Source organism: Chiloscyllium plagiosum, unplaced genomic scaffold, assembly GCF_037043375.1.
Source record: "Chiloscyllium plagiosum isolate Xiang-an unplaced genomic scaffold, Cpla_swu_hap1 HiC_scaffold_3, whole genome shotgun sequence".
In the NCBI taxonomy this organism is placed as follows: Eukaryota; Metazoa; Chordata; class Chondrichthyes; order Orectolobiformes; family Hemiscylliidae; genus Chiloscyllium; species Chiloscyllium plagiosum.
In genome coordinates, this window is record NW_028270141.1 from 142,605,608 (window position 1) to 142,631,484 (window position 25,877).

The 25,877-nt window shown below is 44.1% G+C and overlaps 1 protein-coding gene across 1 annotated transcript in view; it reads left to right on the forward strand.

The window, feature by feature from the left end:
* The first annotated feature begins 276 nt into the window (after positions 1–276).
* The window catches only part of LOC148151754 (heme-binding protein 2-like), a 57,218-nt gene continuing 31,617 nt past the window's right edge, over positions 277–25,877 (forward strand). The window contains exon 1 of the mRNA XM_087976498.1: positions 277–401. The gene's annotated coding sequence lies outside the window, so the exon portion shown is untranslated. The remainder of the gene's footprint in view (positions 402–25,877) is intronic.

The window sequence follows — 25,877 nt, forward strand, 5'->3', positions numbered from 1 at the left end:
ACCTGTTTGTCGATTTCACTTTGAACTGTGCTTTGTGATCTCTAATTTATTAGGCTAATTTCTCCGACACTGGATCTGGAGGTTTTGAGCTATAAAGTGAGGCAGGATAGGCTTAGAATGTTTTCACTGGTGTGGAAGAGGTTGAGGGGTGACCATGTGGAGTTTTATTAAAATAATGAGGGGCATAGATAATTTGACTTCAAAACTAGGGGATATATTTTTAAAGTGAGAGGAGAAATATTTAAAAGTAACCTGAGGGACAACTTTTTCACACAGAGGGTGGTTCATATGTGGAATAAGCTGCAGGAGGAAGACACATTGAAGACTGAAGCAAAATATTTTTTCACCTATCCCTTGAAGTTTCCTCACTGCAGAAGTTTCATCAATCGGAAATTATAGGGGTAATGTATATTTTAGCTCATCTTTATATTTCTAGAAAAGTTAATTCACTGTCCTTTTTTTCATTTTTCATCAGAATTGTTTCTGGGGTACCCTCAACTCTCAAGTTGTCAGTTACAACTTTAAAAACCCATTCTTTCATTTTAATTCTATCATTAACATCGGTAACAAATCATTGATGAATCTTTTTTTGCTGAATTTTTATTTCTTGAGTCTGTTTTTAACTATCTTTTTAAATGTTTAACAATTTAGTACTTTTTAGTTTATTTAACAAATTTATTTGAGTCAACTCTCCACTCACACCAATGTAATTGTCTTTGATTTCATTCAAGATTCTTGTTTGAAGTTAATATGGAATTCAATTGCATGATGATGTTTGTTCACTAAAGATTGTGAAATTTTGAATTGAACGTGCCTGATTGCTCAATAGATCTGAAACAGTTTTATCTCTCGGTGCTTCCACAATATAATTCCAGGAAGTTATCATATTGTCTTTTATAGACTTACCTCTCTGTCCACATCGTCAATTTATTTTGTCCAATCTCTGTGAAGACAACAGTTGTCCCTCACAATTATTATATATCTTTGTTGCAAGTCCAATTATTATTGGGGTGGTACGGTGACTCAGTGGTTAGCACTACTGCCTTACAGCGCCCAGGACCCAGGTTTGATTCCAGCCTTGGGAGACTGTCTGTGTGGAGTTTGCACGTTCTCTTCCTGACTGCATGGGTTTCCTTTGAGTGCTCTGGTTTCCTCCCACATCCAAAAATGTGCAGGTCACGTGAATTGGTCATTCTAAATTCCCCTAGGGTTAGGTGCATTAGTCAGAGGGAAATGGGTCTGGGTGGGTTAGTCTTCAGAGGGTTAGTGTGGACCTGTTGGGCCGAAGGGCCTGTTTCCACACTGTAGGGAATCTAGTCTAATCAATTTTGCACCAAACTGTAAGGTTATGATTAAAAGTACATGAGTATACAAAGTAAAGGTATGTAAAGTATTTCCACTAGCATTTGTTCTTCCTAATCTCCATCTATACTGATGGAAATTCTGAACCAGGTTTCTTCCTCATCACTGCTGCTTGTCATCCCTTAATTTCAGGGATGACAAGCCTGCCCCTCCTCCTTTACTATTCTGTTGACCTTTTTGAAACCTTTGAGGAGAAAGTGAGGTCTGCAGATGCTGGAGATCAGAGCTGAAAATGTGTTGCTGGAAAAGCGCAGCAGGTCAGGGAGCATCCAGGAAACAGGAGAATCGACGTTTCGGGCATAATCCCTTCTTTCTGAAGAAGGGCTTATGCCCGAAACGTTGATTCTCCTGTTCCTGGATGCTGCCTGACCTGCTGCGCTTTTCCAGCAACACATTTTCAGCTTTTTGAAACCTTGTAAACCCTAGAATCTTTATTTCCAACATTGGAGACTTTGTGAGAATACCTCTGGATACTAAATCTATTTTCCTTTTCTTTTTTTATGTCATTATTTCATCTAACGTATTACAAATGTTCTGTACATTCAACTAAAGAGTCTTCAATTTATTTACTGATAATCTTTACATTGACCTTACTCTCCGATACACTATTCCCATGAAACTCTCTGTCTCTTCCTATGTCACTTGGCTTACCTTTTCCCGGGTCACCCCTCTGCCCTATTGCCTTGACTTTTGTCCCTGATATTAGAAAACCTTACTTTATACCATGTAGCTCTGGGCTGGATAAGTTCGCCATGTCCAAAGACAAATCAGAGATCATGATTGGAATGAGAAAGTGAGCTTGGTATATGCACTGATAATCATCTGAGTGAAGATGGAGATTCCACAACAGGTTTATCACTGTTTTTCAGTGCTGTCCCTATCTCCCTTGATATTATTTAGAAATCTATTGCTTAATGTCTTCAACATAATCAATGGCCAAGCTCCCAGGGGTAAGGTTTTCCAAACTTCACTGCCCTCTTAGTGAAGAGATTCTCCTCATCTCAGTCCGAAATGGCTGATTCCCTTATTCTGAGACTGTGTTCTCCAATTCCCGAGACTCCAAGCCAACAGAAACACCCTTTCTACATCTACCTTAGCTGGCCCGTTAAGAGTTTTGAAAGTGTCAATGAGATCATCTCAGTCTTATAAATCTCCTGGTCCTGACCAGGTATATCTAGAACATTGCAAGAGACTGGAGAGGAAATTCAGGGGTCCCGGCTGATATTTTGCATCATCATTAGCAACAGATGAGGTCCCGAAAGGCTGGAAGGTTGCTAATCTTGTGCCCTTTTTCAAAAGGAAAAAGCTGCAAAGAAAAACTTGGGAACTATAGACCAGCAAGCCTAACATCTGTGGTAGGTCAATCACTTGAGAAGACTCTGAGAGATTAGATACATATGCATTTTGAAAGACAGGCATCGTTTGTACATGGGTGATCATGCCTCACAAATTTGTTAGAGTTCTTTGATGAAGTGACTAGAAAGGTTGATGAGAACAGGGCAGTAAATGTATGGATTGTAGTAAGGATTTTGATAAGGTTCCACATGGTAGGCTGCTCTGGAAGGTTATATCGCATGGAATCCTGGGACAGCTGGCAAATTGGAGAAACAATTGGCTTGATGGTAGGAAGCAGAGGGTAATATTGGAAAGATGCTTGTCGGGCTGGAGGCCTGTGACTAGTGGAGTGCCTCAGGAGTCGACGCTGGGCCCATTACTGTTTGTTATCTATATCAATGATTTAAATGAGAATGTACAAGGTATGATTAATAAGTTTGCAGATAACACTAAAATAGGCAGTATGGACAATGAGGAAGGTTATCCGAAATACAGCAAGACCGTGATCAACTGGGAAAGTGGGCCGAGAAATGGCAAATGGAGTTTAATATAGATAAGTAAGAGGCCTTGCATTTTGGAACGTCAAAGGAGTTTCTTTGTGAATGGTAGGGCCTTAAGGAGTGTAGTGGAACAGAGGGACCTTGGAATTCAGGTGCAAAGTCACAGGTAGACAGAACAGTGAACAAGGTGAAAGTGAGGACTGCAGATGCTGGAGATCAGAGACAAGATTAGAGCGGTGCTGGAAAAGCACAGCAGGTCAAGCAGCATTGAAACTTTATTGCTGGAACAGCACAGCAGGTCAGGCAGCATCCAGGGAACAGGAGATTCGACGTTTCGGGCACAGGCCCTTCTTCAGGAAACAGGGCCTGTGCCCGAAACGTCGAATCTCCTGTTCCCTGGACGCTGCCTGACCTGCTGTGCTGTTCCAGCAATAAAGTTTCAACTTTGATCTCCAGCATCTGCAGACCTCACTTTCTCCAGGTCAAGCAGCATCCAAGGAACAGGAAAATTGACGTTCGGGCAAAGGTTCTTCATCAGCAATGATGAGAGCAGTGAAGACTGCTTTTGGCACACTGGCCTTCATCAGTAAGGGTACTGAGTATAGAAGCTGGGAAGTGACATTGCAGTTGTACAAGATGTTGGTGAGGCTGCACTTGGAGTATTGTGTTTTGATCACCTCCCAATAGGAAGGATGTCATTAAACTGGAAAGAGTGCAGAAGAAGGTTACAAGGATGTTGCCAGGACTCAACAAAAGTTATAGGCAGAGGTTGGACAAGCTAGGACTTTTTTCTTTAGAGCGTAGGAGACTGAGGGAGGATCTTACAGAAGGATATAAGATCATCAGAGGCATGGATAGGCTGAATGCACTCAGTTTTTTTTCCAAGGGTTAGAGAATCGAGGAGTAGAGGACATTTATTTAAGGTTAGAGGGGAAGAATAAAAGGGAACCTGAGGGGCAAAGTTTTTACACAGAGGGTGGTATGCGTATGAAATGAACTGCCAGCAGAAGCAGTTGAGGTGGGTACATTAACAACATTTAAAAGGCATTTGGACAAATGCATAGGTAGGAAAGGTTTAGAAGGATAATAGCCAAGTGTGGAGAAATGGGGTGAGCATGCCTTTACACTTCCCCCCCCCCCCCCCCCCCCCCCTCATCCTGACGTGAAGACACCCTCATCACATGACCACCACCCCATCATCCAAGCCAACTAGCCCCAACCCTATGATTAACCTCACCCCAACACCACTTCAGTAACTCTTGATCGCCTAACTGCTAATCCTTAATGTCCTTCAAGCGAGCCACCACCTGCCACTTTACCTGTGTTTGTCACATTTGTACTCGTTCTATAGCTTTTTGCAAAGGCTTTGGGATAACTCTTCACCTTATTGGGATGTTGGTGCTTGTGCTGTAAAGGTGGGCACTGCTTCTACAAAGACTCTCTGTGCTGCTTTCTGATTCTTATACTGGGTGAGTTCTGCAGGATCCTCCATCTGAAGACTGGTTGAAAAATTGGGGTGTTCAGTAACTATAGCCAAATTCTTTGGGGGTTTGGAGCAATATGAGCAATGGTAAGATGTGTGGCTGAATCAGGAGAGAAGTCTGGTAAGATTCTTTTCAATGTTGGGATCATCTCATTGCAGCTTTACAGTTTTCACAAGCAGCGTGACAAATTCTCGCTGGGCAATGGTGAGTCCCAGTCGATGGCGATTATTGTTTGGTTATGTCCTGGTTAACGGTTTAATTCATCTCACTAATATTCCAGTTGTGCTCGTATCAAACTTAGCAAACAAATAGCCATTAGGAAAACCATCCGGAATAGTCCTGGACATCTTTGCTAATTTTGAATCTGCTGGAACCATACTAGGATCTAGGGGCATTTGGAAAATTATAGCTTTTTGCAGCATTGTTCAGAAACTAAATGCTAGCCATAGGGTTCGTAGCATTATTTCATTTTGTCTCTTTAAATTCTTCAATGCTTGTCTCTACAGATCTTAATTTCTTGAAGTATTAACACAAATTAATGGGATTTAATGGCAGTTAGATTTAAAGTTCAAAACAACATGTAAATTGCCTTGAAACTTTTCCAGGTGATCACGAATCAGAGAGAATTGCAGATAAATTTAAAATACCATCCGATAAAATCCATAAGTAGTAAAATACCTGGATTTGTTTTCTACAAATGATCAGGGAAAGATGAACTGACTTTACATTTTGTGTAAGAGCACTTGAACAATTTACAGATTTAAAAATGGGAGCTACCTATTTCTCTGCATCTCTCATGAGTTCAACATCAAAAGCTGTAAAATACCATGTAAATATTACTGAGAAGCCGAGAGATGGGTTGTGGGTGTCTCAGTGCAAAGTCGTCAAGTGAACTCCCTCAAATCCAGAATCATGGTCAATGCCCCTGAAATCTGGACCACGAAAAACTCACTGAAGGAAAGCCAGCACCCAGAGGCAAATCTGAAGCCAAATTCTATTTTTCCGTCTTGACATATAAGGGCCTACATTTCAGAGAAATAGGTAGCTCCCATTTTTAAATCTGTAAATTGTTCAAGTGCTCTTCAGTCCCCCAACAAACAATCTTCATTGTGCATTGCGTTCATGTTGTTTATTTCTTCCTGGGACATGAAAATTAGTGACAGACTGACATTTATTAGCCATTTTTTCCTTCCCTTTAGACAATGGTGGCAAGTTGTAATATTGAACCACTGCGGTCTGTGATATGAGTATTTGTAGCGAGACAGGAGGGTGACCTCTTCTGGATAAGACCATTTGTTAGACCGCAGCAAGATGATTGGGTACAGTCAGTGGGTGGCATATTATCAGAGAAGTATTGGACAGGGTGCAGAAGTAATTTACAAGAATGGTTTCAGGAATGAGACACTTCACTTATGAGGTTAGATTGAAGAATTTAGGACTGTTTGCTTTGGAGAGAAGAAGGCTGTGAGGAGATGTGATGGATTTTTCAAAATCATGATCGAGCTGGATAGAGTAGGTCGGATGAAGTTGTTCCTGATGATAAAAGGAACAGAAATAAGAAGGCAGAGATTTAGAGTCAGTGGCAATCACCTGCTGATACATATGATTGTCCACTTTGGACATTCCATGTCACTGGTCAGGTTTGTGTGAGTCCTTGTGAGGCTGATGAGGCTGATCCTAGACACGTATCTCCAACCACTTTGGGCAGATGTTTCTGGGAGGAGGTGGAAGTGGTCCTTGGCCTTGAGATCATTGGCATTCCTTTCTCTGGTACCTTTTCTCTGCTTCCTCTTGCCGACAAGCCTTCTCAAAGAATTGTGTGTTTTCATACAGGAGTCTCCTCCAAGTCAGTTTCTTCTGAACAAAGGTCTCCCATGTATTGATGTTTATGTTATATTTCTTGAGGGAAGTGTCAGGGAGTCTTTGAAATGCTGCCTTTGTCCTTCTCTTCTTCACCCAGCTGAAGGAAGGCACTTGGAAAAGATTTGCTTTGACAGTCGGAACACAGACATCCAAAACACGTGGTTAGCCCAGGAGAGGTGGTTATGGATGGTCATGGCCTCGATGTTGCTGATATTAGCTACTTCAAGGATGCTGATGTTAATATGTCTGTCCTCCCAGATAATGTGGACAATCTGTCTCAAACAGTGTTAATCATATTTCTCAAGGATGTTGAGGTGCCATCTATATGTAGTCCAGGTTTCAGAGCTTGGAAAAGGTGTCAGAAGGATGACTGCCTTGTACTTAAGGGTCTTAGTATCACTGATATCAAAATCATCAACGGCTTTCATCCCAAGGTGACAAAGATGATTCTCTCAGATTGGATGTGATATTGAATCTCTGCATTGATATCAGCCTAAAAGTGGTGGTTTCCCAGGTAAGGGAAATGTTCCAAGTTTGGGAGGATTTCTCTATTGATCTTAACAGAGGGATGAGCAGGAACCTGATCTGGGGATGGCCTGGTAAAAGATTTGAATTTTCTTGAAATTGAACTAATTCTTCAGAATGTTTCTGCAAAGACATCCAGCGGGGCATGGAGATTCTCTTCCAAGAAAGCAGATTGTCATCAGCACACTGTGGGTGCCATTTTCTTCTTGGGATTTCAACCAGTTGAGGTTGAAAGGTTTTCTGTCCATCCTGTGGACAATGTCCACAGCAATGGGAAGCTGTGAAGTATTCACTCCATCAACGGCTGATGTGTTCTCTGTCTCTCTAAAGATTTCCGTCCTTACTGCACATGAGTTTGAGTCCATATGTTGTCTTGGTGGCACTAGATACACCTGAGTTTTCTGTTTGTCAACAATGAGTTATAGTTCTTTAGCTTTCTCAGCCTACCACTGATTTTTGGTCTCTCTCTTTCTTCTTTATAACTCCGCCTTTGCTGTTGATGAGTTCCCCTCCGTGTCTTGCTGGTGGTATTGTTTTGCCAGGTATAGAACATAGAATATTACAGCACAGTACAGGCCCTTCAGCCCTCGATGCTGTACCGAGCTGTCATACCAATCTAAAGCCCATCTAACCTACACTATTCCATGTACGTCCACATTCTTGTCCAATGACGACTTAAATGTACTTAACGTTGGCGAATCTGCTACCGTTGCAGGCAAAGCATTCCATACCCTTACTACTCTCTGAGTAAAGAACCTACCTCTGACATCTGTCCTATATCTATCACCCCTCAATTTAAAGCTATGCCCCCCCTTGCTCACCGTCACCATACTTGGAAAAAGGCTCTCCCTGTCCACCCAATCTAACCCTCTGATTATCTTATATGTCTCTATTAAGTCACCTCTTAACCTTCTTCTCTCCAACGAAAACATCAAGTCCCTCAGCCTTTCCTCATAAGGCCTTCCCTCCACACCAGGCAACATCCTAATAAATCTCCTCTGCACCCTTTCCAAAGCTTTTCAATCCTTCTTATAATCCTCCTATCTGGCTCGTTGGTCTCAGGGTATGATTCTCACTTAGGGTCTTCTACTACGCAGACTTGTGAGAGGGCCCGTGTTCAATTCCTGGCTGAGCCCGGATAGTATAGTGGTTAGTATTCCTGCTTGTCATGCGGGAGACTGGGGTTCAATTCCCTGCTGGGAAAAACTGATGTATTTTGAGAAAAAGGATTCTGTGTAAACCAAGATGGAGGATGGGAAAATTTTCTGGCTGGAAGAGCTGCTCCTTTTTTTTTTGAGATATTTTAGGTGTTGGAGGCGATTTCCTCGAATTCCAGGAGCAGCAATTACTGTTTTATATGCTGTTGCATTGTTTTGGAACTTTGGAAAAAAAAAGTCAAAACAACAGCAGTTTAAAAGGGAGAAGAGCAGACAAAGGAAGCACATGGTGAGGACAGTACAGGAGAGAGAGAGAGAGAGAGAACCTGCACAGTTACTGCCTTTGCTGTTTGAATTTGTGTATTGCTGGACATCGGAGTGCATCTGGGAAAATTAATAAACAGTGAAATTCACAACTAATCTTGGAGGAACTGTTGGGTGAAGTTCACAGCACAGAATCAGATAAGTTAATTGTTGCTTTAAGTTTGTCCAAGAGAAAGGCTGCAGTAGTGAGTATAGTGGATTCTTTCTTGATTATATGTTTTTAGAGATAAGTCTCTTGATGAAACTTAAAATATAAGCCATAGCTATTAATTTAACCTGGGGCAGTGTTTGTAGATGAAGAAGACGGTGTTAATTTCCGGGTCTGTAGATTGTGAAGGAGCAAAAATGGCCTTTGCAGTGATATGTACTTCTTTTAAGATGTGGGAGTTTAAAGAGAGTCTAAGGGTTACTGTGGATTATATCTGCCATAAATGCTGTTGGATGTGAATCTTATCAGATCGAGTGGATTGGTTGGAGAGACAGATAGAAGCGATGAGGAATTTGCAACAGCAATAGTATGTGATGGATGGCAGTTATAGGAAGGGGGTTAAGTCTCAGACACAGTCCCATAGATGGGTTAACTCCAGGAAGGGTAAGAGAGGTAGGCACCTAGGACAGGAATCTTTTGTGGATATACCCATTTCAAACAAGTATGCTGTTTTGGAAAATGTAGGGGGTAATTAATTCTCAGGGGAACATAGCACGAACAGCCAAGTTTCTGGTATTGAGACTGGCTCGAATTTTTAAAGTGTGTACAAGACAATTTTCTGATTTAGTATGTGGATGTACCTACTAGAGAAGGTGCAAAACTTGACCTACTCTTGGGAAATAAGGCAAGGGAGCTGACTGAGGTGTCCGTCGGGGAGCACTTTGGGGCTAGCAACCATAATTCTATTTGTTTTAAAATAGTGATGGAAAAGGATAGACCAGATTTAAAAGTCGAAGTTCTAAATTGGAGAAAGGCAAGAACTTTTGAAAGCTGATTGGAGGCAGATGTTCGCAGGTAAAGGGACGTCTGGAAAATGGTAAGCCTTCAGAAATAACGAGAATCCAGAGAAAGTGTATTCCAGTCAGGGTGAAGGGGAAGGCTGGTAGGTATAGAGAATGCTGGATGACTAAAGAAATTGAGGGTTTGGTTAAGAAAAAGAAGGAAGCATATGTCAAGTATAGACAGGATAGATCGAGTGAATCCTTAGAAGAGTATAAAGAAAGTAGGAATATACTTAAGAGGGAAATCAGGAGGGCAAAACGGGGACATGAGATAGCTTTGGCAAATAGAATTAAGGAGAATCCAAAGGGTTTTTACAAATATATTAAGGTCAAAAGGGTAACTAGGGAGAGAATAGGGCCCTTCAAAGATCAGCAAGGCGGCCTTTGTGTGGAGCCACAGAAAATGGGGGGGATACTAAATGAATATTTTGCATCAGTATTTACTGTGGAAAAGGATATGGAAGATATAGACTGTAGGGAAATCGATGGTGACATCTTGCAAAATGTCCATATTACAGAGGAGGAAATGCTGGATGTCTTGTAAAAGTTAAAGGTGGATAAATCCCCAGGACCTGATCAGGTGTACCTGAGAACTCTGTGGAAAGCTAGACAAGTGATTGCTGGGCCTCTTGCTGAGATATTTGCATCATCGATAGTCACAGGTGAGGTGCCGGAAGACTGGAGATTGGAAAACGTGGTCCAACTGTTTAAGAAGGGTTGTAAGGACAAGCCAGGGAACTATAGACCGGTGAGCCTGACCTCCGTGGTGGGCAAGTTGTTGGAGGGAATCCTGAGGGACAGGATGTACATTTATTTGGAAATTCAAGGACTGATTAGGGATAATCAACATGGTTTTGTGCATAGGAAATCATGTCTCACAAACTTGGTATGCTTTCCTTTATTGGTCAGAGTATTGAGTACAGGAGTTGGGAGGTCATGTTGCGGCTGTACAGGACATTGGTTAGGCCACTGTTGGAATATTGCGTGCAATTCTGGTCTCCTTCCTATCGGAATGATGTTGTGAAACTTGAAAGGGTTCAGAAAAGATTTACAAAGATGTTGCCAGGGTTGGAGGATCTGAGCTACAGGGAGAGGCTGAACAGGCTGGAGTTGTTTTCCCTGGAGTGTCAGAGGCTGAGGGGTGATCTTATAGAGGTTTACAAAATTATGAAGGGCATGGATAGGATAAATAGACAAAGTTTTTTCCCTGGTGTCGGGGAGTCCTGAACTAGAGGGCATAGGTTTAGGGTGAGAGGGGAATGATATAAAAGAGACCTAAGGGGCAACTTTTTCACGCAAAGGGTGGTACATGTATGGAATGAGCTGCCAGAGATGTAGTGGAGGCTGGTACAATTGCAACATTTAAGAGGCATTTGGATGGGTATATGAATAGGAAGGGTTTGGAGGGATATGGGCCGGCTGCTGGCAGGTGGGACTAGATTGGGTTGGGATATCTGGTCGGCATGGACGGGTTGGACCGAAGGATCTGTTTCCATGTTGTACATCTCTATGACTCTATAACTCTATGACTAATGCGGTAACTAGAAATGTACAGAATACTCCAAGTGCAGCCGCACCAGAGTTTTGTACAGCTGTAGCATAACCTCATGGTTCTGGAACTCGATCCCTCTATTAATAAAAGCTAAAACACTGCAACCCTGTCAACCTGGGTATATGTGGACACCGAGATCACTCTGCTCATCTACACTACCAAGAATCTTACCATTAGCCCAGTACTTTGCATTCTGGTTACTCCGACCAAAGTGAATCACCTCACACTTGTCCTCATTAAACTCCATTTGCCACCTCTCAGCTCTGCAGCTTACCTTTTACATTACATTACATTAGATTACATTACATTACATTACAGTGTGGAAACAGGCCCTTCGGCCCAACAAGTCCACACCGACCCGCCGAAGCGCAACCCACCCATACCCCTACATTTACTCCTGACCTAACACTATGGGCAACTTAGCATGGCCAGTTCACCTGAACTGCACATCTTTGGACTGTGGGAGGAAACCGGAGCACCCGGAGGAAACCCACGCAGACACGGGGAGAACGTGCAAACTCCACACAGTCAGTCGCCTGAGGCGGGAATTGAACCCGGGTCTCAGGCGCTGTGAGGCAGCAGTGCTAACCACTGTGCCACCGTGCCGCCCACAATGTCTCTCTGTCTCTCTGTCTATGTCTCTCTGTAACCTACAACATCCTTTGTCACTATCCACAACTCCACCGACCTTCATGTCATCTGCAAATTTACTAACCCACCCTTGTACGCACTCATCCAGGTCATTTATAAAAATGATGAACAGCAATGGACCCAACACCGACCCTTGCGGTACACCACTAGTAACTGGATTCCAGGATGAACATTTCCCATCAACCACCACCCTCTGTCTTCTTTCAGCAAGCCAAACTGCTATATCTCCCACAATCCCATTCCTCCGCATTTTGTACAATAGCCTACTGTGGGGAACCTTATCAAATGCCTTGCTGAAATCCATATACACCACATCAACTGGTTTACTCTCATCTACCTGTTTGGTCACCTTCTCAAAGAACTCAATAAGGTTTTTGTTGTTGAGGGGGTTGTTAGGGCCGACTGCCTGGTGGTAGAAACTGAATAAAGATTCATACACCTTGTGTCTCTCTCCTGCACACACACAACATTGGTGCTGGGGAAAAAATAAGCACTACTGTGGTTAGGCGGTAATGTGGGGGTTGATTTTAAAAAAAAAAGGAAAAAAAAAGGAATGTTGCTTATTTTCCCCACCATCCATGGTGTGGTAATAAGAAAATAAAAATAAAATAAATAAACAGGAGTGTCAGAGGTTCTGTTCACTCTGAGAGCTGCCACTGAGGTGCAAAAAAAAAACAGGTGTGTCATAAACAGGTCCAGGCAGCGGGTTGTGGAGGGGGTCGTTCGGGCCGACTGCCTGTCCCTCTTCCGCGGTTACGTTAGAGCCCGGGTGTCTCTGGAGAAGGAGTACGTGGTGTCCAACACCCTGGGGTTGTTCAGGGGGAGGTGGGCGCCGCAGGGAGTGGAGTGCATTTTTTCCCCCTCCAACTCTATTTTGATTTAATCCCTGCCCACCCCTTCACTGTTTGATCACACAGCATTGCCCTTTGCTGTGAAGGGCACTGCTTGTCACGGGCTACTTGGGTGTTTCTTTGCTTCCTGGTGGTGGAAACCGAGTAAAGATTCGTGCACCTTATGTCTTTCACTGTGTCTCACACCTGCACACACACAACATGGGTGCTGAGGAAAAAATAAGCACTACTGCAGTTAGGCGGTAGTGTGGAGGTAAAGAAAACAAAAAGAAAAAAATATATCAGTTGTCCTGTTTATGCTGAGAGTTGGCTGTGAGGAACCTGGATCAGTGTCAAGGACACTCTATATATAAATAAAGATTGACTAAATGACAGGATATCGGCCTCTGTGGAATTCAGTGGCAATGAGAGAAAAGCTTCTCCTTAAGAAATTTGTTTGCCACAGTTATCTTTCTGTCTCCAATGACAGAGCTGCCCTGTGGTCTAGTAAGACTATGACTATCACCTTTACATCACCAACACACTGTTCCATCAAAAAGACAAGTTCAAGACTTTCTGGAAGTATGTACCTGTCAGCAGGGAGGAAGCTGTAGAGCACGGGAGCGGTGTTTTAAGAAGGAAGTGGAATGTCTGATCAAGAGGAAGAAGAAGGCTTATGTTAGGATGAGATGTGAAGGCTCAGTTAGGGCGTTTGAGGATTACAAGGTAGCCAGGAAAGACCTATAGAGAGTTCAGAAGAGCCAGGAGAAGACATGAGAAGTTGTTGGCAGGTAGGATCAGGGTAAACCCTCAGGCTTTCTTTTTTTTTTTCTTTTTCTTTTTTATTCCCTATTTATATTTTTTTTCCCTTTAACCCCCACACTACCACCTAACTGCGGTAGTGCTTATTATTTTTTTTCCCCAGCACCCATGGTGTGTGTGTGTAGGTGTGAGACACAGTGGAAGACACAAAGTGCACCAATCTTTATTCAATTTCCACCACCAGGAAGATAGGAAAACACCCGGGTGGCCAGTGACCAACACTGCCCTTCACATCAAAGGGCAATGCTGTGTGATCAAAACAGTGAGGGGGAGGGTAGGGACTAAATCAAAATAGAATTGGAGGGAGAAATGATGCACTCCACTCCCTGCGGCGCCCACCTCTCCCTGAACAACTCCAGGGTGTTGGTCGACACCGCGTGCTCCTTCTCCAAGGACACCCGGGCTCTAACATAACCGCGGAAGAGGGGCAGGCAGTCGGCTCTAACGACCCCCTCCACGGCCCACTGCCTGGACCTGTTTATGGCCAGTTTGACCAGGCCTAAGAGCAGACCCACGAGGAGGTCTTCAGACCTGCCCTCCCTCCTCCGTACCGGGTGCCTGAAGATCAGGAGCGTAGGACTGAAGTGCAACCAAAAGCAGACCAATATACACGTGGTCCACGGACTCCACAGCGCCACAGAACAAGCAGTTGGGCTGGGAGTCCATGAACCACCGCAATCTGCAGTTGCAGGGGACTGCTGCTTGCAGCACCCTCCACCACAGATCCCCGAGAGAAAGGGGGAGGACTCCTGCGTAGAGAGCCCTCCATTGGGGATCCCCACCTCCCGGTGGCAAATAGGCACACCAAGGCCTGTCCAAATGGTGGATGAGGGAGAAGAGGTGGACGGTGTGCAGCAGCAGTCGATACAGGGCCCGCCTTTTTACATCCTTAAAAAGGGACAAAATTAAAATTCCGGAGGCTGCTCAGGTTGTGGGGCACAGGCTCCCATGGAAAGTACTGGACCTTGGGGCCAATGTGAAATTCCGTCCGGGCTGGGGTGAGCGCGGACGGGATCCCACCGCATACCTGAGCATCCTCCAGATGGTGCACTACGTCGGGTCCGAGCACCGTCATTTTAAGGCGCGGATGGCGGTGGCCACGTACAGGACGTCTACCGCTGCCCTGCTCGCTATGTCCTGCGGCAGCGTCCAGCCCAGGCCCCCAGCACGTCCCCGACCCTGGGCACCCTCGCTTCCACACCCTCCCCTCCGACAGCAACTTGAACCTGCGAGTATGGAGGTGCGGATTCCTGAGCAACGGCTCCCCGACGACAGCCACTACTCCTGCCGGAAGGTAGGCGCGACGCAATTCGACCATGTTCAAGACAGTGATCAGGTCCTGGTAAAAGACAGGCAGCGTCTTGAGGGTGACCTAAAAACCGTCACGGTTGACGAATAAGAGCGGTGTGTCGTAGTTGAGGTAACACACCTGGCAGAAAAAATACGTCGTCAGGGCACACCACCTAGGAGGAGGCTCGACGTAAAGGTATCGCTGCAAGGTCTGAAAGCGGAACATTGCAATCTGGGTGTGGACGCACACCAGCGACTGACCGCCCTCCTCAATAGGGAGACTCAGAACCTGCGCGGCGACCCAGTGCATCTTTTTGTCCCAGAAGAAGTCGACCAACGTTCTCTGGATGTCAGCAACAAAGCCAGAAGGAGGGACCAAAGTGACCAGCCGCTACCACAGCATGGCGGCTACCAGCTGGTTTATGACCAGCACTCGACTCCTGTAACTTAGCACTCGGAGCAGTACTGTCCAACGGCCGAGGCGAGCCGAGACTTTGGCCTCTAGCTCCTGCCAGTTGGCCGGCCAGGATTCCTCAGCCGGGCTGTCACTCCTGTTTATTTATTTTAAATGTTTAAAATTTTATTAAACAAATTACAGAACAGTTTACAAAAAACATTTATTGCTGTACACAAGAGACAGCAATTTTACAAGGGAGAGGAGCAGCAAAGCTCAGCCCCCAAACCTACCGTTCAACCATTTTACAGGGAGATGAGGACAAACCTCAAATCCCAGTTCCACATATGACAAGACAGTGACAATGACATTGTACATGAGACAATACTATTACATACAAAAGTGCACACAATACAGACCCAGCAAGCCCCCATCCCTCCCACCTTCTGACCACTAAGGCAGCCCCGCCCCTACCCACCTTCCAGTTCTCAGTCCACCCCATGCTCCTTCCAGTTCTCGTCCGCCTTGACACACCTTTCGACCACCTCTACGACAGCCTGCACTGGTGCCTGCCCAGAGTGACAGCGATCAGGATGGCCTACCCACCTTCCGGCTTCACTAACCACCCTCAGCACCCCACCTCTAGAGCAGCCCATCCCGATTACCCCTTCTCAGGACAACACAGTGCTCAGAACAGCCTACCCACCATCTGGCTGTCGGGGCGACTGGCATCAGGGTGGCCTACCCACCCTCCAGCTTTGGGGTGACAGCTTTCAGGACGACCCATGAGCCTCCCGGCTCACAGTAAGGCCTGGCAGACCCAGGGACACGCAAGACAGTGCGGGTGATAGACCCAGGAAACACCACAATACAGTTAGTTACCCAAAAAAACAACTCCTTTCTGGTACACAGACCAAATCTATACAGTCTTCAAGATATGGAATCCATTTCCAGGAAGAGTGTACTCCAGTATACAATGTGCAATGTCAGAATTAGAGGCCGCTCCAAACTGCAGAGTCCGTTGTTAAAAACAGTCCACAACCAAGGGCAGAGTCCACTCCTGGAGGCAGCAAATGCACACCCCATAGCACCCAGATATTCAGTCTCAATGGAGTCCTGGTCCAGCCTTGGAGAGCCAGGCCCACTCACAGGAACACAGTACATAGTACAGTTGCAGTTAACTCACAGGGATTTGGTCCACTCCTGAAGGAAAGGTCTTCACCCAAACTCCAGGATACAGCAACTGCTCACCTCCCAGCACACACACCGGTGTTCAATCTTCAGAGGCCCAGTCCCAGGGCTAGGCGTCCCCACAGGAACAGCTCCTCTGGTAAAATGTATGTCTTCCACAGGGGCTCAGTCCAAACACCAATAAAAAGTGAAGACACATACAAAAAACAAAGAAAACTACAGTCCAAGGGCTAAGCCCTACCATAAAATTAACATTGTCCCTTTCTCAAAAGTAAAAAGGAGAGAAAAGAGTAACACACAGGCTGTAACCAGCCAGTGAAACAACAATCCCCTAATGAGAACTGAGTTACACCTGAAACACATTATGTGTATCAGGAGTTTAACAATCAGTCCTCACGAAAAGGAATGCCAGTTAACAAACTGGCTAAATAATTCAGTCAGTTCAGAAATCATGTTTTTTCCCCCTCCCAAAAAAGAAAGCAGAAACTAACAATAACATACTGACTATAACACCAGCTAGCTAGCTTGCACAGAGTTAGTCCCCTGACACAAATGGAGTGTTCTTGAGACTTATCCAGCTCTCTCAGAGTAAGCAGAACCTCTGGCATACCTGTTTTTTTTCTTTTTTTTTTCTTTCCCCCACACTACCACCTAAGTGTGGTTGTGCTTATTTTTTCCCCAGCACCCATGGTGTGTGTGTGTGTGTGCGTGCAGGTGTGAGACACAGTGAAAGACACAAAGTGCACGAATCTTTATTCAAATTCCACCACCAGGAAGATAGGAAAACACCCGGGTGGCCAGTGACAAACACTGCCCTTCACATCAAAGGGCAGTGCTGTGTGATCAAAACAGTGAAGGGGAGGGTATGGACTAAATCAAAATAGAGTTGGAGGGAGAAATAATGCACTCCACTCCCTGCGGCGCCACACCTGTTTTTTGTCTCTTCCCCTTCACAAAGCCAGGCTGACACTGCCTGATTATATGATGTCATGCTCATAACATGTTTGTTACCTCCTTTCTAACAGATGCTAATATTTTCCCAATAACACATGTTAATCAAGCTGTTCTACAGTTACCAGTTTTATCTCTCCTTCCCTTTATTAATAAAGGCGTTGTACTGGCAATTTTCTAACTGGGACTTATCCAGATTCTAAGGATTCTTGGAAAATTACAACCAGTGTGTTCCTATCTCTATGGTTACATCCTTTAATGTTTGAGGGTTATCCCATCAGGTCCAGGTGACTTATTGGTCTTTTGCACCATTATTTTCTCTTGCACTATTTCTTCATTTGCCCCTTGATTTGAGGTAATTTTGAAATGCTATTCACTTGTATTACTATGAAGACTGATGCAAAGTATTTGTCCATCTCCTCTGCTATTTCCTGGTTTCCCATTATTTCCCTCTGCCTCCTTCTCCAAGGTGCCTGTGTTGACTTTGGGATCTCCCTTTTTAAATATTTTAAGAAGCACATGCTGTTCATCTTGATATTACTTGCAAGATTATCCTCAAAGGTTATCTTTTTCTTTAATATTTTTACTTGTATTTTGTTGGATTTTAATCTTACCCAATCCTCTGGCTCAACAGTCATCATTGCCAAATTGTATGTTTTTCTTTTGATTTGATACTGTCCCAACTTATCTGGTTAACCATGGGCAGTTTATCCCATTCCTAGGATCTTTCTTCCTCACATAACAATGCCCATTATAATTGCAGAATAACCTGCATACTTCTGTCTGTAATTCTCCTCACAATAAACTGTATCACATTCCATTAACTTTCATAGTATTCTTGCTGTATCTGCATTCTAAATCTTTGGCATCCATGCACTAGCACACCTAGTTCTCCCTGGACCTCAGAGCTCTGTAATCTCTCATAATTTAGGCAATATGTTCTTTTTTATTTTTCCTACTAAAATAGACAATGTCACATTTTCTCACATCCCAGGCCTTGTTCAGATTTTGCTCACTCACATAATCAATGGCGGTGGAGTAGGACGCTTCAGCCAGAGCTCGCCATTCCATCCGTCCCAATTATTTTTCTTTCTTTTTTCCTTCTTTTATATTTTTTCTTCCTCTTCTCTCTTCCCCACCTCCCAACTCCCAGCCTCAGAACTTCCAGTCTCCAATATCCCGACCTCAGAACGCATAGCCTCCAACCTCCTGACCTCTGACCTGGCTGCCTCAGAACTCTCGGCCTTGGAACTCCTAGCCTCAGTACAGACCCGATGAAGCGGTCTCTTGGCCCAGGGTGGTGATGTCCCAGCGGTCCAGCATGGTGGTCTTCCGACGGTACTGGCAGTTTCTCAGCCTGGCACAGTCTCAGTGTGGACTTCCGGTCTCGTGGAGATACCAGAGCGATCTCCCGACCTTGTGAGTCCTGAGGTGACGCCAGACACGGTCTGGATCAAGGCCCAGTGCAGACTGGAAGTTAGGTGTCAACACGGACTGGGTCGGAGGACTTTCTCTGTACTTTTTTTTTCTCCATTTTGTAATTTATTCCAAAATCCACAATGTTGATGTTCTTACTTCTCTTGATTAGAGTGGTGCTGGAAAAGCAGGATTTTCCTGCTTCTCGGATGCTGCCTGAACTGCTCTGCTTTTCCAGCACCACTCTAATCTAGACTCTGGTTTCCAGCATCTGCAGTCATTGTTTTTACCTCGTTCTTACTTCTCTGTTTTTCCATGAGCTCTATCTGAAATAGCTGAACCTAGGGACCTTTGTATCTAAGATTGTGCCATAAGTGACAACTTGTTCACTTTTCACTCTATTCATTTGAATACATGGGACATGCTCATTCATTCATTCATGTCCTCTTCACAACTTACTTTTTCACTTGCCTTGGTGTCATCAGCAAATCTAATCACCAGACCTTTGGTTCCTCATTTATGCCATTTGTAAAAGTTGTAAAATGTTAATGCCCTGCATTGATGCCTTTGGCACACAAACGTTTACTTTTCACCAACGTGAGAAAGGACCATTTATGCCTAGTCCATTTCCTGTCACTTAGTCAACCTTTCATACATGCTAGCACATGTCCATGCAAGAATATGGATCCACTCTCCCTTCAGCCACATCTGTTATAATCTTTGAATGAAGCTGAACAGGTCCTGGGAAGTCACTGGCTTTTATTTAATAAGTTAAAAATCACACAACACCAGGTTATAGTCCAACAGGTTTAATTGGAAGCACTAGCTTTCGGAGAGCTGCTCCTTCATCAGTACGCAATTGTCAGACACAGAATTTATCGCAAATGTTTACAGTGTGATGTAACTGAAATTATTGAAAAATACCTTGATTGTTAAGTCTCTCATCTGTTAGAATGACCATGTTGGTTTCACTGCTTTCATATGTAAATTTAATGAGGTTCTCTTGTAATGTTTGTTACTTATGTTAATTATTTGAAGTTCCACACTTTCATGGTCACGCTGTTTGTCCTGTGCCCCATCCCAATGATTTGTCTCAACTGGGCAGTCCTGTGGCATCCCCGAAGTCTTCATACTCTCTGTGCCTTCAAATATGTTGGAAAAACAAAACGGTGAATGTGGTTCCCTATTATTTTCGATCTGCTTTTTGTGCCTTTACTGTGAGGTCTCTCGCGTTCCCCCTTTATAATTCTCCAGTCTTTGCTGCCAAAGGATCAGGAGGTTACTTTTACAGGTTAAATAACATGTGTTAGCCTTGATGTATGTATGTTGTGACTTTGTGTCTACTTTACATTAAGAAGCATCTGAGTCATCACTTGGCCTCTCTTCTGAGTAAAATTTACATGATGCTTTTCATCTTTGCTGAATGTTGTCACAAGATCTAAAGTGACTTCATCGACACCTGGATAAACCAAAATTGGGAGATTTTGTGATATCATACTCAAAACGTACCTACAATTCACTGATACTATTGTCTGCACCAGTTACAAGGGACTGCATTTTACCAGAAATCATTCAAGTCTCAAGTTGCATAGGTTTCTGTCCTTATGCCCCAAAAGAGTTCTCTCACAATATTTTCCACAACTTGCCCTATTAGTTATGCCTTGCAATACCTTCCCTTTTGTCAGAGGTCGAATTTTATGTCAGGACCTCTGAGAATTTCCAGCACTGGGGTCATGTTGCAGGAAAGAATTATGATCTGGAAGTGCTGGTGTTGGACTGGAGTGTACAAAGTTAAAAATCACACAATACCAGGATGTAGTCCAATAGGTTTAATTGGAAGAACTAGCTTTCAGAGCGCTGCTCCTTCATCAGTTGATTGTGGAGAATAAGATCATGAGACAAAGAAAATATAGCAAAACTTTATAGTATGATGTAACTGAAATTATATATTGAAAAAGACCTGGATTGTTTGTTAAGTTTCCCATCTTTTCGAATGATCATGTTGGTTTCAGTTCTTTCATATGTAAATTGCAAAAGTTTTTTTAAAAGTTACATTCTCAAGTGAACTTTAACAATTGGTGCCATGTCGGCCCAGACAAAGCATTGAAGGTGTGAGCTGCCCTGTGTGATACTGTCTGTGCCACAATGGTCAGACTGATTCTCATCTAAAAAACAGTATACAGAATCTTACATGGATTCATGCAGCTTTTGAGCAAAGTAAAATGTAATTCTTCAAGTACAAATTCACCCCACAAACTTATATGTGTGTGGATGCATGTGTTTGTGTGTGTGTGGGGTAGGTTATGAGTGTCTGTGAGAGTGTGAGTGTAAAGGGGTATAAGTCTGTAAAAGAGTATATGTGAGAGTGTATGTGTGAGCGTATGAGAGAGGGTCTGCATGAGTGTGTGTGTGTGTACGTACGCGCGCGTGCACATGTGAGTATAGTGCAATGGGGTCACCAGTAGTGTGACCTGAACCCAAGGTCCCAGTTAAGGCCACCCTCATAGGTACCGAACTTTGCTATCAGCCTCTGCTCGGTTACGCTGCGTTGTTGCCTGTCCCGAAGTCCGCCTTGGAGGACAGTCACCCGAAGGTCCGAGGTGAATGTCCCAGACCAATGAAATGTTCTCCGACTAAGAGGGAACACTCCTGTCTGTTGATTGTTGTGCGGTGTCCATTCATCCGTTGCCGTAGGCTCTGCTTGGTCTCGCCAATGTACCATGCCTAAGAGCATCCTTACCTGCAGCATATGAGATAGACAATGTTGGCTAAGTCACATGAGTACCTGCCACGGACATGGTGGGAGGTGTCCCCACGTGTAATGGTGGTGTCCGTGTCGACATTCTGACACGTCTTGCAGCCCCTACCGTGACAAGGTTATATGGTGTTGTCCTGAAAGCCGGGCACGAACAATGATGTGTTACAGGTTTGGTGGTTGTTTAAAGGTGAGAAATGGAGGTGTGGGGAAGGTCTTGGCGAGCTGCTCATCCTCATTGATAATGCGTTGCAGGCTGCAAAGAACATGGCGTAGTTTTTCGGTTGCTGGGAAGTACTGGACAACGAAGGGTACCCTGTTAGTTGCAGTTCATGTCTGTCTCCTGAGGAGGACATTGCGGTTTATCGCTGTAGCATGTCGTAACTGGCGGTTGATGAGTTGAGCATCAAACCCTGCTCTTATGAGGGGATCCCAAGTGCTTCCAAGTGCCCGTCACGTTCCTTCTCATTTGAACAGATCCTGTGTATGCGTAGGGCTTGTCAATAGGGGATGGCTGTTTTAATGTTTTTCAGGTCGAAGCTGGAGAAATGTAGCATCGTGAGGTTATCTGTGGGTTTGCAGTAGAGTGAGGTGCTGAGGTGTCCATCTTGATGGAGGTGCATGTGTCCAAGAATGAGACAGATACTAAACAGTAGTCCATGGTGAGTTTGACGGTGGGATGATATCACTGTGTAGTTGTTTCAGTGACTCTTCGCCATGAGTCCAGAGGAAGTGAATGTCGTCAATGTACCTGATGTACAGTATTGGTTCGAGGTCCTGCGTAGAGAAGATGTCTTGTTTGAACCTGTGCATGAAAATGTTGGCATAAATTGTGGTGCAGATTTGGTCCCCATGGCTGTTCCGTGTCTGGATGTAGACTGGTTGTCAAAGGCGAAGACGTTGTGATTGAGGATAAAGTGGATAAATTGTAGGATGGTGCTTGGAGATTGGCAGTTGTTGGTGTTGAGTACTGAGGCTGTTGCCACGATGCCGTCAATGTGGGGGATGCTGGTATGGAGTGCGGAAACGTCCATTGTACGAGGAATGTTCCCAGTTTGACTGGTCCGTGGGTGCTGAGCTTCTGTCAGGAATCTGTGGTGTTGTGACAGAAGCTGGGGGTCCCCTGTAGAATAGGTCTTTTTCAATATATAATATCAGTAATGTCACACTGTAAACTTTTGCTATAAATTCTGTGTCTTCTGATCTTACACTCCACAACTACCTGATTAAGGAGCAGTGATCCGAAAGCTAGTGCTTCCAAATAAACCTGTTGGACTATAACCTGGTGTTGTGTGATTTTTAACGAGGAAGGAATTACACAGTGTAAACACAAGACATTCCTGCTTGACACTTGAGCAAATTATTATGAATGCAAATCCTGTGCATGTCCCCAGATGGACAACTGGAGCTTGGCTTCAGATTTGCTTTTGGAGTCTGGCTTTACTTCAGTGAGCTCTCGGTATTCCAGAATACATGGACATTTACAATGACAAAGGAGTTGTCTGAGATACTGACGTAGATTGACTACAGCACAATAAGAAACACGTGCAGTACTAATTTTCTCTCTTCTCAGTAATGTTTACATGACACTTTATATCTTTTCATGTTGTACTCATGAGAGATGAAGAAAAACATTATCACAAGACCTAAAGTGACTTCATTATTCCTTTACATAATCCAAATGCATGCATTTTATTAATTGAAATTTTTATATGTACCCAAATTGTATCCAAAATTCTCACTGACTCTTTATTCCCTGGAATATTAACACAATGAATATCTTGAAAAATAATTACTACCAAATCCTATTAATTTAAAGTTCAGTTAAATAATAGCAGAGAAAATGTACTGGGGAAATGTAAGTGACTGGAAAGGAACAAATGTTCTAGACCTAGTGGTCTTCATCTTCGAGGTTTAACCAAAACAGCTACTGAGGATGTGGAAGGACATGTTATGATTTTCCAAAATTCCTTAAATTCTACATTGGCCCTCGTGAAGTTGAAGTTTGCAGATTTGACACCACTATTCAAGAAAGGAGGGAGGAAGGAAGCAGATCAATTGGCTTGACATCAGCAATCAAGAAAATAATGGTATCATTTCTAAAAGACATATGAATGCAAAAAGAGAAATCCTGGAGTTATAGAGTCGTACAGCATGGTCCAACCCGTCCATGCCGACCATAATCCCAAATTTAACTGGTCCCACCTCCCCACGCTTGGGCCATATCCTTCCAAACCTTTCCTATTCATGTACTTATGCAAATATCTTTTTAGCATTGCAACTGTACGTGCACCCACCACTTTGTCTGGCAGTTCATTGCACACACGGACCACTTTCTGTGTAAAAACATTGTCCATCATTTCCTTTCTGAATCTTTCTCCTCTCACCTTAAAAATATATCCCCTAGTCTTGAAATCCCCCGTCCGAGGGAAAAGACATGGCCTTTCACCACATCTATGTCCCACATGATTTAAAAACTTCTATAAAGTCATTCCTGAACCTCAGCTTCACCCAATAACTCACACCCTCCATTCCCAACAACATCCTGGTAAAGCTCTTCGGAACCCTCTCCAGCTGGATAATATCGTTCCAATAACAGGGTGATCAGAAGTGGACACAATACTCCAGAGGAGGCTTCACCAATGTCCTATACAACTTCAACATGATGTCCCAACTCCTATACTCAAAGGATCTGAATAGTGAAGGCAAGCATACCTTCATAATCACTCTCTACTTAGAACCATAGAGTCATAGAGATGTACAGCACGGAAACAAACCCTTCAGTCGAACCCGTCCATGCCGACCAGATATCCCAATCTAGTCCCACCTGCCAGCACCCGGCCCATATCCCTCCAAACCCTTCCTATTCATATACCCATCCAAATGCCTCATAAATGTTGCAATTGTACCAGCTTCCACCACTTCCTCTGGCAGCTCATTCCATACACGTACCACTCTCTATGTGAAAAAGTTGCCCCATCGGTTTCTTTTATATCTTTCTCCTCTCACCCTAAACCTATGCCCTCTAGTTCTGGACTCACTGACCTCAGGGAAAAGACTTTGCGTATTTACATTATCCATGCCCCTCATAATTTTGTAAACCTCTATAAGGTCACCCTTCAGTCTCCTACGCTCCAGGGAAAACAGCCCCAGCCTGTTCAGCCTCTCCCGATAGCTCAAATCCTCCAACCCTGGCAACATCTTTGTAGATTTTTGCTGAACCCTTTCAAGTTTCACAACATCTTTCCGATAGGAAGGAGACCAGAACTGCACGCAATATTCCAACAGTGGCCTAACCAATGTCCTGTACAGCCGCAACATGACCTCCCGACTCCTGTACTCAATACTCTGGCCAATAAAAGAAAGCATACCAAACACCTTCTTCACTATCCTATCTATCAGCAACTCCACTTTCAAGGAGCTATGAACCTGCACTCCAAGGTCTCTTTGTTCAGCAACACTCCCTAGGACCATTAAGTGTATAAGTCCTGCTAAGATTTGCTTTCCCAAAATGCAACACCTTGCATTTATTTGAATTAAACTCCATCTGCCACTTCTCACCCCATTGGACAATCTGGTCAAGATCTGTAATCTGAGGTAACCCTCTTCGCTGTCCACTGCACCTCCTTACTAACTATACCTCTTATGCTCACATCCAAATCATTTATGTAAATGAAAAAAAGTAGAGGACCAGCACTGATCCTTATGGCACTCCACTGGTCACAGGCCTCCAGTCTGAAAAACAACCCTCCATCACCACCCACTGTCTTCTCCCTTTGAGCCAGTTCTGTATCCAAATGGCTAGTTCTCCCTGTATTCCATGAGATCTAACCTTGCTAATCAGTCTCCCATGGGGATCCTTGTTGAACGCCTTACTGAAGTCCATATAGATCACATTTACCTCTCTGCCCTCATTAATCCTTTTTGTTACTTCTTCAAAAAACTCAATCAGGTTTGTGAGACATGACTTCCCCACACAAAGCCATGTTGACTATCCCTAATCAGTCCTTGCCTTTCTAATACATGCACATCCTGTCCCTCAGGATTCCCTCCAACAACTTGCCCACCACCGACATCAGGCTCGCTGGTCTATAGTTCCCTGACTTGTCCTTACCACCCTTCTTAAACAGTGGCACCACGTTAGCCAACCTCCAGCCTTCCGGCAGCTCACCTGTGACTATTGATGATACAAATATCTCAGCAAGAGGCCCACCAATCACTTCTCTAGCTTCCCACAGAGTTCTCGGATACGCCTGATCAGGTCCTGGGGATTTATGCACCTTTATCTGTTTCAAGACATCCAGCATTGCTTCCTCTGTAATATGGACATTTTGCAAGGTATCATCATCTATTTCCCTACAGTCTATATTTTCCATATCCTTTTCCACAGTAAATACTGATGCAAAATACTCATTTAATATATCCCCCATTTTCTGCGGCTCCACACAAAGGCCACATTGCTGAGGGGTCCTATTCTCTCCCGAG